This window comes from Trichosurus vulpecula, chromosome 2 (genome assembly GCF_011100635.1).
Source record: "Trichosurus vulpecula isolate mTriVul1 chromosome 2, mTriVul1.pri, whole genome shotgun sequence".
In the NCBI taxonomy this organism is placed as follows: domain Eukaryota; kingdom Metazoa; phylum Chordata; class Mammalia; order Diprotodontia; family Phalangeridae; genus Trichosurus; species Trichosurus vulpecula.
The window spans coordinates 16,110,410-16,125,671 of record NC_050574.1 but is presented as its reverse complement, the minus strand read 5'-3'; positions in this window follow the sequence as shown (position 1 = coordinate 16,125,671).

The following is a 15,262-nucleotide window of genomic DNA, read 5'->3' as shown; positions in this document are numbered from 1 at the left end:
CAGCTGCCTGGTGAGGCCACACTCTGCCCTGTATAAGAGCTATGGGTAGTGGATTGGGCTATGGGGAGCCTCGAAGGAGTCCAGCTCTGCTTAGCTTGGTCACTCCTCCCCAGGTGAGCTCTATGGTGGCTCTCACTACAATGTGATCGCCTGGATTGTTTTTTACCTCAGCCAGTCATTCTGGTCCCCACTGCCCTCAGGCCACTGTCCCTGACTGGTGAGAGCTGGGGCGGGGGGGGGGGGGGCTGACCCTGAGAGGTACCAGGTCACGGAGGGAACACTGGGGCTAGGGGTAGTGCTGGGAGGTCAGGAAGGAGTTCATACTGACCCCCATCCCACATCCCTGAGCTGTCTTGCTCCTGTTGGGGATCCACCAAGTCCTGAGTGTTCCTGGACAACACCCCACAATCTATTTCTGGCACCATAAGGCTCTGGAGTATCAATGAGGTAAATTGGCCCCTGCAGCCACCTCTGCTGCCTCAAGGCTGGGGCCAGACTGCAACCTTCTCTCACCCAGGTCCAACAGAGTTTTCCCACTGACCTGCTAAGTTGTCTTTGGTGTTTGTGCATAGAGAAGTCTGGAAACTGCCACAGCTCAGTGATTCAGTGCCCTGAAGCCTGCTCTGCTCAATTGTGCTCCAGCCTGGTCTGTGATGGCATGGCCCATGTTGGGCTGCACTCTGTTCCCAGCACCTTACCAGTGACCATCCAGGCCCTCTTGGGCTGGAGACTTGTTTCACTCTGTCATTTCATGGGTTCCGTAGCTCTAGAATTTGTTTAGAGTCATTTTTTACAGGTGTTTGGAGGGATTTGGGGGAGAGCTCAAGCAAGTCCCTGCTTTCCTGTGGCCATCTTGGCTCTGCCCCCTGCATTTTAGAGTTCTAAAATGTCCAAGGATTCTCCTCTTGTAGCAAGGTCTAGACTTCCAGCTTCCCAGGGATTGAAGCCGTTCCTGTTAATATCTTGAGTTCTTAGCTACACGTTCCCCAAAGGGAGGTCATTTGTAAAGAAAGAGCAGGTGGACATCTCCTTGATTTCCAAGGTGCCTCCTGGCTTCCAGCGGTCACTAGAGAGAAGCTTTCCATTGATTCTGGCACTACTTCCCTCTACTCTCCCCCCGAGCCAGGTCTCCACAAACTATCCCCTCCCCTACCTTGCCCTTCCTGACCCCCAACTTCTCCCTACCCCAAGCTCCAAATGCAAGGTACTTGTGTTCTCTGGGCATGTTTCCCATGGAGGGCCCTGAGCACTCCTCAATATCATGAACCTTATTTTGGCAGTTCCAGGTTAACCTCACGTGAATGATGAGGACCTCATGTCTCTTTTAAGCCTTCAAGATGGGAATAATACAGAGAAAACCAGACGAAAGAAGAGGCAATTCAAAGCCATTTCTTACATAAAAGTGTCCTAACAATGAGAGTTACTCCAAAGTTGGAATGGATTCCTTGGGAAGGAGTGGACTCTCCTTTACTGGAAGCCTCCATGCAGAGGCTAGAGGACCATCAGATGTAATAGCAAGGGTTCTTATTCAAGTACTAATTGACTCAGATAGCAATCGCAGATGCTTTGGGGGGCACCTTCAGTTCAGAGATCTTGTGATTGTCTAGCATAAGGGTGTGTATGTGGAGGAAATGGAGGGAGGGATAGAAGGTGTCCCTTTTGCCCCCTTCCCAGGGATGCCTATAAAGGACAGCAGCTGATAGAGGCTGGTGAGCTGCCCAAAGGAGTGTAGCCACCAGGTGACCTGTCTGAAAAGCCAGCCAACACCTGTTCCATATGGCTAAACCAACTTAGCATAGAACTGAGCAGCAGTGTCCTGTCTGTGGGAACACACCGGGAAGAGGGGTGGGGAACTGATGGGGGAAGGCTGCTAGATCCACATGAGCACCTGTCCAAGCCCAGGGCAGCTTGGGAGGATCTGAGGTGACAGGACCAAGGCTGAGCTCACCTGCAGCCTGGGCATCCCCTTGCCCCACCCCCCTGCCCACAGCAAGCCTGGGCCTTGTTTGTTGTGGCCTTCACCAAGGCGCTGAACATGTTCCCAGGTTCTTTCTTCTGGTTGGTCATCTTCCTGATGCTCATCAAACTGGGGCTGCATGATGCTGGGAATCATGTGGGGTACCCTGACCTTGGTGCAGGATGACTTCCTCTGCCTATGCCAGTGTCCCCTCACCCTCACCAACAGGCACTGTCCTGACCCCTCCCCCACTTCCCCTCCCTGATACTAGGGATCCCCTGACCCTTGACTTCCAGCATGACTGTGCATCCCACTGTGGCCTCCAATGTGACCTTTCCTCATCCTGATTCTCTGCTTCCTCCTCCTTGCTCAGGGACCATCTGTTTATTGGGCTTTCTGAAAGGGAAGCTTCTTCACCCAGCACTTGGGAATCTACTTCCTGACCATGTGTGATGACTTCATATTTATCTCTTTATCATGATTATCTCTGAGAACATTGGTGTGACCCGGTTCTATGGGGTCAAGAGGAGATCAGAGATGGGCAACCATGGGGCCCCAATCCTGCAGAGGCCCAGGGATTTCTAGGGTACTTTCAGAGACACACCAAGAGATCAGTCAAAGCCCAGGGAGACTGGAAAGCTTGGAGGAGGATCAAAGGGACCTGTGGAAAGGCAGATAGCCCAAAGAGATGTTGGCAGATCCAGGGACTCTGGGAAACAAAGAGAAGCCTAAAGAGAGGCTGTTATAGCCAGAGAGACCCAGGAAGCTCTTGGGAGACTTCAGGGGGCCCAGGGGTCTCTTACTCTGTGGGTCTGCCCCTCACAGCACAGGCTTCAGGGCCTGCCTCCCCCTAGGTTCCTGGGGGAGGTTCCATGGTGGGGTGTGAGCTACCACTTCTCCATTCCTATCTGCTGTACTACTGCTCCCTGCTCAGGGTGGGGATTCTTATCTCTGCTATCCTGTTGCAACTAGGATTCAAGCAACCCTCCTACCATGCCTGAGATTCCAACACTGTGAGCTTAGGGTTAAGGGGAGGTATCTGAGGTCCTCAAGGACCCAACTGTCCTCCCTCCACCTGATCTTCTCAAGGGCCCAGCCCTCCCCTTTCTCTCTTTCTATCACCTCAGGGTCCCAGGAGTCCCCTTTCTCTCTTCCCCAGGGATCCTTTCCCCCTGGGGTCCAGGGGCAGGGGATGCCTAGGGCCCTGAGGGGAAGGGGAAAGAGGAAGTTAGCCAGTTGGCAGCTCCTCAAGCCACCTCCCCTTCTTATGAGCAACCCAGGAGGCTGAATAGTCTTGTACAATTTGCTCCATGTCTTGACAGTCTACTGAGGTGCTAAAGGTCTACCCGATGTGGGCCTCAGCCTCCCGTCTCTTTTCCCCCTACCCTCTGTCCAATCCCTACAGTCTTGCTCCAGCACCATCGACCAGGAATCACTCCTATCTTGATAAGGACAATCCACCCAGAGACCAGTGACATGACCCCTTTCCCCAGGGACTCAGTCTACCTAGAGACCAGTAGAATCACCTCCTCCCTTTGGAAAGGGAGGTCAGAGAGGTCAGTGGCTGAAGCAAAGGATGGAGGCAGAGTGTTCCAGGTGTGGGGGGTAGCCACAGAGAATGCCCAGAGCCGAGAGACAGAGGGGCTTGTTTGTGGACCAGCCAGAAGGCAGGGGTCACCGGACTGAAGAGGGCTGGGGAGTGAGATGTGAGAAGGCTGGAAAGGGAACAGGGGGCTAAGCTAGGAAGGGCTTTGAATGCCAAACAGTGTGGGCTGGGGTGACATGATCCAAACTGTGCTTTGGGTAGATCATTTTAATAGCTGAATAGAGGATGGAGTAAAGTGGGGAGAGATTGGAGGCAGGCTATTGCAGTAATTAAGGTATGAGGTGATGGCAGTGTCAGAGGGGAGAAGGGGGAATATTTGAGAGATGTTTTGCTCCTGAAAACTACAGGAAAGTCACTGGAGTTTATTGGGGAGGGGGGGAACATGATCAGACTGCACCAAATACCAGTTCCACAATAAACACACGTAGCAGCTAGCATATAAACCCATTTATCCAATCAATAGCAAACAAATCAGAGAAGGAAGTTTTTGTTTACTTGTTTTTCAGTCTTATTCGACTCTTCATGACCCCTTTTGGGGCTTTCTTGGCAAAGACACAGGGAGTAGCTTGCCACTTCCTTCTCCAGATCATTTTACAGGTGAGGAAACTGAAGCAAATGGGTGAAGCAACTTGCCCAAGGTCACACAGCTAGTAAGTGTCTGAGACCAGGTTTGATCTCAGAAGGATGAGCCTTGCTGATTCCAGGCCTGTGACTCTATGCACTGTGGTGACACCTAGCGTTATACCGAAGAGGATATAGTAAATGTCACATGGAGTGAATGAGTTCTCACCAGCAAGATATTTCAGTCCAGATCTCCCCAGAGGAAAATACCTCAAAACCTCTGGTGTAGTAAGTGGGTCACTGGCTCCTCATGGTCAGGGCCCTGAAGGGAATCTGGAACCACATCCCTATTGTCTCCTAGCTGGAAGCCAGAAAACCAGGATTTCTCTTCTCTCCAAATCCAGCCAAATGTGCCCTAGAGCAGACAAGATTTGAGTCAACTCCACAAAAGAGGAGAGTCTTGTGCAAGTCACTGCAAACAGCCCAGGGCTAAGCCTCGACTCTCCCATTCCACAGGGACTTACTTCCAAGATAACCATGAGTCATTACTGCCTCCGTTTTGGATCAGTCCAGCCAAATGGATCCAAAGCCACATGGTTCTATGATCATCTTCACTTCTCTCACTAGTCCACAGGAACGTCACTGGTGATTTTTCCAAAAGTTTTGCTGGAACCTCAGGAAACTATATCTTCAGTATTTTCTTGATCATGAAGCTGCCAGCTGCAGGAGCTCCAGAGGGTCTCTGTTGCTTCTAGGATAAGATATAAACTCTTTAAAACCCTTCAATAACTTCATCCAAAAGAATGACAATAATCAGACAACACACCAAAACTTATGGGATGCAGCGGAAGCGGTTCTTAGGGGAAGTTTTATATCTTTGAATGCTTACATGAATAAAGTAGAGAAAGAAGAGATCAAAGAATTGGGCATGCAACTAAAAAAAGCTAGAAAAAGAACAAATTAAAAATCTCCAATTAAATATCAAATTAGAAATACTGAAAACCAAAGGACAAATTAATGAAATTAAAATTAAGAAAACTATTGAGCTAATAAGACTAACAGCTCGTTTTATGAAAAAATAAACCCCAATACAATAGATAAACCTTTGGTTAACTTGATTTAAAAAAGAAGAAAACCAAATTATCAGTATCAAAAATGAAAAGTGCAAATTCACCATTAGTGAAAAGGAAATTAAAACAATAATTGGGAACTATTTTGCCCAACTGTATGCCCATAAATTTGACGATCTTAGTGAAGTGGATGAATATTTATAAAACTATAAATTGCCCAGATTAACAGAAGAGGAAATAAAATATTTAAATAACCCCATCTCAGAAAAAGAAATTGGACAAGCCATCAATGAACTCCTTAGGAAAAAATCTTCAGGGCCAGATGGGTTTACAAGCAAATTCTATCAATATCAAACATTTAAAGAACAATTCCAATACTATATAGACTATTTGGGAAAATAGGGGAAGAAAGAGTCCTACCAAACTCTTTTTATGGCACAAATATCATACTGATACCTAAACCAGGAAGAGTCAAAACAGAGAAAGAAAATTATAGACCAATTTCCCTAATGAACATAGTTGCAAAAATTTTAAATAAAATATTAGCAAAAAGAGTGCAGCAACTTATAAGAATAATACACTATGACTAGGTAGGATTTATTCCAGGAATGGAAGGCTGGTTCAATATTAGGAAAATTATCAGCAAAATTGGCCATATTAACAACAAAACTAGCAGAAATTATATGATTATCTCAATAGATGCAGAAAAATCTTTTGACAAAATGCAACAGCCATTCCTATTAAAAAAAAAACACTAGAAAGCATAGGAATAAATGGAGTCTTCCTTAAAATAATAAATAGCATCTACCTAAAACCATCAGCAAGTATTATATGTAATGGGGATAAGCTAGATGCAATTCCAATAAGATAGGGGGTGAAACAAGGATGTCCATTACCACCCCTATTATTCAAACTGGTACTAGAAATGTTAGCTTTAGCAATAAGAGAAGAAAAAGAAATTGAAGGAATTAGAATAGGCAAGGAAGAAACAAAGCTATCACTCTTTGCAGATGATATGATGATTTACTTAGAGAATCCTAGAGAATCAAGTTAAAAAACTACTTGAAATAATAACCAGCAAAGTTTCAGGATATAAAATAAATCCACATAAATCCTCATCATTCCTATATATTACTAGCAAAGCCCAACAGCAAGAGATAGAGAAATTCCATTTAAAGTTACTGTAGATACTATAAAATATTCGGGAGTCTACTTGCCAAGACAAACCCAGGACCTATATAAACACAATTACAAAACACTTTTCACACACAAAGTCAGATCTAAATAAATGGAAAAACATCAGTTGCTCATGGGTAGGCTGAGCTAATATAATAAAAATGACAATTTTACTTAAATTAATTTACTTATTTAGTGCCATACCAATCAAACTATTAAAAACATTTTATAGAGCTAGAAAAAAATAATACAATTCATCTGGAAGAACAAAAAGTCTAGAATATCAAGGGAATTAATAAAATAAACGTTAGGGGAGGTAGCCTAGCCTTGTCAGATCTTAAATTGTATTATAAAGTAGCAATCATCAAAACTACTTGGTACTGGCTAAGAAATAGATTGGTGGATCAATAGAGTAGGTTAGGTACATATGACACAATAGTCAATGACTATAGTAATCTACTGTTTGATAAACCCAGAGATACTGGCTTCTGAGATAAGAACTTGCTATTTGACAAAAACTGCTGGGAAAATTGGAAAATAGTATGGCAGAAACTGAGCATAGATCAATATCTTACACCTCATACTAAAATAAAGTCAAAATGGGTTCATGATTTAGATATAAAGGCTGATACTATAAGCAATCTGGGAGATTTATGGAGAATGGGAGAAGTTGTGACCAAACAAGAGATAGACAACATTATGAAATGCAAAATGGATAATTTTGATGATAAGTTTTTGTACAAACAAAGCCAATGCAACCAAGATTAGGAGGAAAGCAGAAAACTGGGAAAGAATTTTTACAACCAGTGTCTCTGATAAAGGCTTCATTTCTGTATATATTTTATTTAATATTTTAGTTTTCAACATTGATTTCCACAAGATTTTGAGTTACAAATTTTCTCCCCATTTTTGCCCTCCCCCCATTCCAAGATGTCATATATCCTGATTGCCTCATTCCCTAGTCAGCCCTCCCTTCTTTCACCCCACTCCCCACTTCAACCCCTCTCTCTTTACTTTCTTGTAGGGCAGGATAGATTTCTATGCCCCATTCCCTACATATCTTGTTTCCCAGCTATATGCAAAAATAACTTAATATTTTTAAGCATCTGCTTTTAAAACTTTGAGTTCCAAATTCTCTCAAAGACTTCATTTCTAAAATACGTAGAAAACTGAGACAAATTTATAAGAATACAAGTCATTCCCCAGTTGACAAATGGATATGAACAAGCAGTTTTCAGAGGAAGAAATTAAAGATATCTATAGTCATATCAAAAAATGCTCTAAATTGCTATTGATTAGAGAAATGCAAATCAAAACAACTCTTAGGTACCACATCACACTTGTCAGATTGGCTAACATGACAAAACAGGAAAATTATAAATGCTGGAGAAGATGTGGAAAAATTGAAGCACTTACGTTGCTGGTGGAGTTGTGAACTGCTCCAACCATTTTGGAGAGTAATTGGGAACTATGCCCAAAGGGCTATAAAAATGTGCATACCCTTTGACCCAGCAATACCACTACTAGTTCTGTATCCCAAAGAGATCACACAAATGGGAAAATATACAAAAACTCACACGTACAAAAATATTTATAGAAGCTCTTTTTGTGGTGGCCAAGAACTGGAAATTGACAGAATGCCCATCAGTTGGGGAATGGCTGAATCAGTTGTGGTACATGAACGTAATGGAATGCTATTTTGCTATAAGAAATGATGAGCAGATGGACTTCAGAAAAACCTGGAAAGATGTATATGAACTGCTGCTGAATGAGGGGAAGAGAACCAGGAGAACACTGTACACAGTAACAGCAACGTTGTATGATGACTAACTTTGATAGACTTGGCTCTTCTCAGCAATGCAAGGATCTAAGATGACTCCAAAAGGCTCATGATGGAAAATGCCATCCACATCCAGAGAAAGAACTTTGGAGTTTGAATGTAGATGGAAGCAGACTATTTGCTCTCTTTTTGTTTGTTTTGTTTTGTTTCTTTTTTCTCGTAGTTCATTCCATTGGCTGTAATTCTTCTATGCAACATGACTAATGTGAATATATGTTTAATGTGAATGTATATGTAGAGCCTATATTGAATTGCATACTCTCTTGGGGAGGGGGAGGGGAAGGAGGGGGAGAAAATTTGGAACTCAAAAGCTTGTGGAACTGAATGTTGTAAACTAAAAATGAATAAATAAATAAAAACCTTCAAATCATGGCTCCAGTCAACTTGCTATCCTTCACACAGGCTATTCTATCTCCTGTCTCCAGACCTTTGGCAGCATTGCGTAGTGGACAGGGCACTGCATTTGGAGTCAGGAAGAGCTGGGTTCAAATCCTGACTCAGACAGCTTCACCCTCTGCGCCTCAGTTTCCTCCTTTGTGAGATCAGGAGATTGGACTGATGGCCTCAAGTTCTTTTCATCTCTGAAGTTACAGATCCAAGGCTTCTATTGTAGTATTCCCTACTTCATAGCTCCCACTCCCTTTGGTGGGAAGGATTTCCAGGACTGTAGCTCATGAGCCCCATCTGGCATGTTCTCTTATATCAGCTAGGCAGATACCCTTTTTAAAAAGGGTATCTACGCAGAAAGTATAAAAAATAGTTGGTACAAAAACCATCCCCTTGGAGGTATGGGACGCAGACAGATGTCCAGGGAAAATTTAGAGAGCCCATAGTATAAAGGGATGACTCACAGCTCCTAGTTGGGTGGAAATTTTTCCTCCCTTCCTGGAGTCTTTATGAAGTTCCTTAGAGGTGTATGTAGCTCTCCTTGGGCCCTCAATATCAGCTCCCTTGTGGGGAGTCTTGAAGCTTCCATTCTACACTCCCTGAAGCTTCCATTCTATCCATGCTCCCTGAAGCTGTCTTCATCTATCAGTTCCTGGCTGGATGTATTTGCAGTAGTGAGTGGAGTGGGAATGCAGTACTCTGGGGGCAACACCTTCCCCTCTCTGATATACGTAGGTCCAGAGGTGTGTCTAACTCAAGCAAACCCAAGACATTTCCTTCTCTGATTTCACCCAAATGCTCAAAGCATTCCCCTTCTCAAACCTTGTTTACATTTCAGTTTGATTGCTTGATTCAGTTGAGGCGCAGAAATTGTTCCAATCTAGTTTATACATTTGATTGATTGATTCTGTAACTCAATGAAAGAGGTAGCCGGACTTGGAGTCAGAAAGATCTGAATTCGAATTCTGCTTTGGATCTTTACTAGCTGTGCAATGGGGGCACATCACAACCTCTGCCTCAGGCTCCTTATCTGTATCTGGCTCTGACAATCCTTAGCTTCCTTCAAAGTGTTATTTCTCACAAAAGACTTTTCCTGACCTCCTCAGCACTAGGACTTTCCTCCATCCCCTTGCATTTCTTTTTCATTTAATCCAGGTGACCTCGAGTTCACTTGTGGCTTCGAAGCTCCATGTTCCCCACCCCTGATTTAATCAAACAAGCAAGTAAACATTAAGTGACTGCTGTGTGCCAGTTAGCCACTGTGTGCCAGCAAATTGATGTGTAGGGATGTCTGCTGAAATGTTGAATGGGTGTCACCCAGGTAGGTTATGTGTGCCCACATAGCTCTGTCTAGACATGGCTCCCAAGGAGGCAAGAAAAGATATTGGTAGATATCCAGGCCTTGGATATCCTTCCCCTTGCCCCACCATCGTCCAAAGGCAGACTTTGATCTTTGTCAATAAGAGTTTGGAGCCAAAGACTTGCTGTTCTGCTTTCCTCAGAGAAAGGGCATACTAGGCTGGAATGATATCTTGTCCCTTAAATATTAGTTCAGGGGAAATAATTTTTAGGTTAAAACTTCACTCCTGATTGCTGCTCCTCAGTGGGGAAAGGAATATCTTAAGCTTTGAAACCAAGGCTTGACTGCCTTCCTACCAGATGTCAGATTGATAATGAACATATGTTGGTTCGTTTATCCTTCTTTTTGAAGAGGACCAGTGACATCATGGGTGGATGTCTTGACCTGTGTGCAAATTGGGTTTAAGTTACACAGAGTTGCACCAAGTCATCAGCCTCACCCTCTCTTCCAGAGTATTCAAAGTCCAGTGGCAAGACAAAAGCCAGTGTGACTGGCGATGGCCCAGGATGCAGCAGAGAACTTCGGTGTCTTCGCCGTCTAACCAAGCTCTAAGCGCTCCATGGCACTTGCTTCAGCTGCCCTCATGGCCATTGGAACAAATTGTTCTCATCGACCCACTCTTCACCTAACTCACCAACAAGTGTGAAACTTGTTGGTTGCCCTTAACCTGGTTTAGTCCGTCTGCTGGGAGGTTTTACTAGGGTGTGGCTGCTGTACATGTTACAGCTTCTTGGAACCACTGGTGAGAGTTTCAGGAAAGGTGGGCACAAAGGTGAAGAAGCAACCCTGAGAAGGGCTCACCCAAGAGGTGCTAGTCCTCACTGAACACCCAATATACTCCTACGTATGGACATATGTAAGCAAATAGAAAACAAACCCATTTACCCAAGTCAACAAATCAGAGAATGTATATACAGGAGAATATAAATATATTTATATGTGTATGTGTAAGTATATGTATATGTGCATGTGTATATATGTTTATATATGTATATGTCATATATGTGTGTGTGTGTGTGTGTGGGTGTGTGTGGGTGTAAATACCAGCTAATAAAGAATGGAGAATGGTCTAACTGGGAGCAAGACTATTTCAGTCCAACTAAGAGAGAGAGAGGGAGTCTCAGACCTCACCGAAAGGGAAATACCCCCAAAGTTTCCAGTGTGGTCAGCTAGGATGGGGTGCCAGCCACTTTACGGGTCTTCTTCCTAAGTCTTTTTCTCCCTTTCTCTAGGGACATAAAGAGAGTCTGGAACTGTGTGTCTTCTTCCTCAAAGCTGGAAGCCAGAAGCCTAGGGTCTCTCTTCTCTCCAGCTCCCACTAACTCTGACCCACATGAAAGCAGGTTCGGAGGATTGAGGGATCAATCTCAGCTATTGAGGATGGCCTCACATGAACGGCAGTTGAGCCACAGGTTATAGATGGGGATATTAGGATTCGATTCAATTCAATAAACATTTATTAAGCACCTACTATGTTCCAGGCACTGTATTAAGCACTGGGGATACAAAAAGAGGTCAAAGATAGTCCTTGCCCTCAAGGAGCTTACATTCTGTTGGAGGAGACAATCTTCGAACCTGGAAGATTCCTAGGCTGTGTGCCTGAGAATGGTGTTGCCCTCTACAGTAACAGGGAAGGTGGGGGACAGGGAGGATTCAGGTGAAAGATAATTTACAATTTATGATTTCTGCAGGACATCCTGGTCTAGATGTCTAAAAGACAGTTGGAGAAGCAAGATCAGAGGTCAGCAGAGAGAAAGGCAGGAAGAGTAGATCTGAACTTTCCTCTCTAAGTGACTTCCATTGACTTTGTATATACCTGGCTACTATCTTATTTATGTCCCCCATTGGAAAGGCAGAGACTGTTTTTGCCTTTCTTTGTATCCCTAGCACTCGGCACACAGTAGGTGCCTAATAAATGCTTATTCCCTTTCCAGTCAATGCAAAATATATGAAAGGCAAAAAAGATGGCACAACTTCACAACTGTGCTGATGGAAAGATGAATTCCAAATCTTTTCTTAAAAAAAAAGACCGAGAAAAAAATTTTCTTCAAAAATATTTTCCCTTGCTACTCTCAGAAAGGCAAAGAACATTCAAATTTAAACTGTGAGTCCAGCAAAGTTTTCTTAAAAAATTGAATGCAAAAGTCAAGTCCAGAAAAAAGTAAAGAAAACAAGCTACCTAAAATAATAGGGCCTTAAAATGGAAAGCTTGGAGCTATACGGTGACAGGAGCTCCAACCAGGATGGAAAGTTCAGGGCAAAAAGGGCCACTGAAGGGTAAAGGCCTTCTCTCCTGTTAGGTGGTGAGCAAAGGAGGGCAGGAACTGTCTTTGTCTTCTCTTTGTATCGCCAGCACTTAGCATAGTGCCTGGCACAAAGTAAGAGCTTGATAAATGGTTATTAATTTACTGACTGGATAGCTAGGTGCTGCAGTAGATAGGATGCTGGGCCTGAATTCAAAAAGATTCATCTTCCTGAGTTCAAATCCAGCCTCAGATATGTATTCTGTGTGACCCTGCGCAACTTAACCCTGTTTGCCTCAGTTTCCTCATCTGTAAAATGAACTGGAGAAGGAAATGGCAAACCACTGCAGTATCTCTGCCAAGAAAACCTAAATGGGGTCATGAAGTGTCAGACACAATTGAACAACAAATAGTTACTGACTGACTGAAGGCCTGAACTCAGGAATATCAAGATTGAAAGCACTACTGAAGGGCCAACCTTAAGAAAATTACATTGTTCATCCTTTAAGGCAAAATAGGCATTACTGTAGAACAGTGGCTAAAACAAAAATTCCAATGCTTTTTAAATGTCAAAAAGCAAATTCTTTAAAGAGAAGCAACTAGGAATTTAATACAATATTCCTACAGATAGGCTCCCATGTATAGAATGTTTAAATTAGGGAAAAGAACTAAACCTCTGACTAAATGTTAGTAATTTGCTAGACTGGGGGCTCTGAGCTATTTTGATACTCCTAACTTTTCACTTAATATAAACTCCCTCAAGGAGCAGAGGAAATTATTTGGACCTCATAGTCCATCATATTGCTCTAGTTAAAATGAGCTAATTATTGTAACTTTGTGACTGATTATATCTCCAGAGACCAAGGGGAAAAGTTAGAAAAGGGGTGTGAGGACTATCATTGATCACCTTCACCTTATCCCTTTTTGGCTGAAACACCAGCACGCACTGATGTTAAAAATAAATTAGTGTGCCTTTATTTCCATATCCCAAGGGTGGGGAACTGGCAGCCTAGAGGCCACATGTGGCCTTCTAGGTCCTTAGGTTTGGCCTTTTGACTAAGTCCAAGTTTTACAGAACAAATCCTTTTATTAAGGGGATTTGTTCTTTTAAGTTTGGATTTGGTCAAAAGGCCACACGTGAGAGAGCCACATGTGGCCTTGAGGCTGTAGGTTCTCCACCCCTGCCATATCCCCTCCCCCAACATTGACTAGTACTCTCTTTTACTATTGTATTATCGTATTTGCCAACTTATTGAGTATGCAGCAACACTTTAAGGTTGTTTTGATGCGCATTTATCTTATTTTTAGTGTTTTAGATCATTCTTTCATATCTATCCATATCTATCTATATCTATATATATATAAGGAGAGAGAGAGAGAGAGAGAGAGAGAGAGAGAGAGAGAGAGAGAGAACAATTCTTCTTTTGGAAACTTAATGCCCTTTGATCATATATCTGTGTGGGAACACTTTTTGGTTGTCTCTATTATATTTTGGATATATACCAAACATATTTGATATGAAGATTTTTTTCTCCAATTGACTGCTTTTTCATTCTGGATGCATTAATTTTCTGTAAATGCTTTTCACTTTCATGTGTAATACAGGAATATGGCTAATATACAACAGCATACACAGACAGACCTATCCAATCTGGAATCTAGAGTCAGTCCAGAATAGATGTGAGACAGTTCCCTCTCTTTACCCTGCAGACTTTGACTATAGGTGCTGCCATACTTGGCCACGGGCCAGCTACCCTGGCATTTGTGAGTTTTAATGACCTATTAACTTTGATTCTTTTTAGTAAATGTTATCTAATCTATATGTGAGCAATACTTTCCGGTCAGGCCAAATTAGGAATGAGATAAAAATCTCAAATGGGGTAGGGGTAAATTGAGTCAAATGAATTATCATTTCTATATCCATGCTCTACACTTATACTTCAGCAGAAGAAGAAAGGCTGTGGCCTTTTGCCATGCTCAAAGAAAGGGACTTGGAAGCTGGTGAAGTTTGAGCTTGTAGGTCCATCTGGTGGTTTATGCAAATTGTATTCTGAATATCTGATCTATCCCTGATCTAAGCCTAGGAGGTGCACTTGTTTGGTGAATTCTTAAATTTTCCTACCTTTTAGTCATGGTGGCAACATGAAGTAGGTGCTCCTGGCATGGAGAATACTCCTGCAACAGTACCCCCCCCCCCAAAAAAAATGTGCTTAAAGACTAAAAATTCAATATGAATCAACTGTGCAAGAAGGCAGGCAAAAATGCCAGTGGGTTCTTTGGCTGCATTAAGAATGACAGAATTCTAGAATTGGAAAGGATCCCAATGGCCATCCAATTCCTCATTATCTGTACTAGAATGCCCTCTCCAATGCATCCAGCAGATGGTCACACAGACTTTGTATGAAGACCACCAATGCTGGGTATTTATTAGGCACTTATCATCTACCATGTGCCAAGTACTATGTACCTTCTAATCAAATGAGATAAACTACTGCGAACCACTTAGCACAGCAGCTTCTGTCTTGTGTACTATGCATTTGGTCTAGATGAGTAAGGCACGTGCTGTGGGTGATTTTCTGTTTTGCATTATGCTTCTGCATGTACCCTAAGTCTGGCAGACTCATTTTTAATATGGATGATACGTCCCAGGTCCCTGCAGGTCTACTGGGTAGTTGCAACAATTATCTCTGATTACACTATATGCTAATTGATGAATGTATATTTTTACAAATGTATCCATCCATGTGCCTGGGGTGATTTGCAGGGACTGCAAATTCTTTGCTGGGGAGAAATTTAAGGGAGCAGTATAACCCTGGCCAAAGAAGAGCCATGATCTTTGGGCAGTTTTGCCTCCGATGACAATTCCTAATTATCTATGTCCAATCTAATGAATGCAGGCTGGTAAGCAGTGGTTAGGGTATTTAATCTAGGTGGAAGATGGAAGTGATCATCATGGTACTGATGGTGGAACATATAACAAAAAGCTGGAAACAAGTACCATTTTGTGGCTTCTGGGCTTTTTTCAACGCTGTGATTTTATGACTCTGCAGTCTTTCATGGGA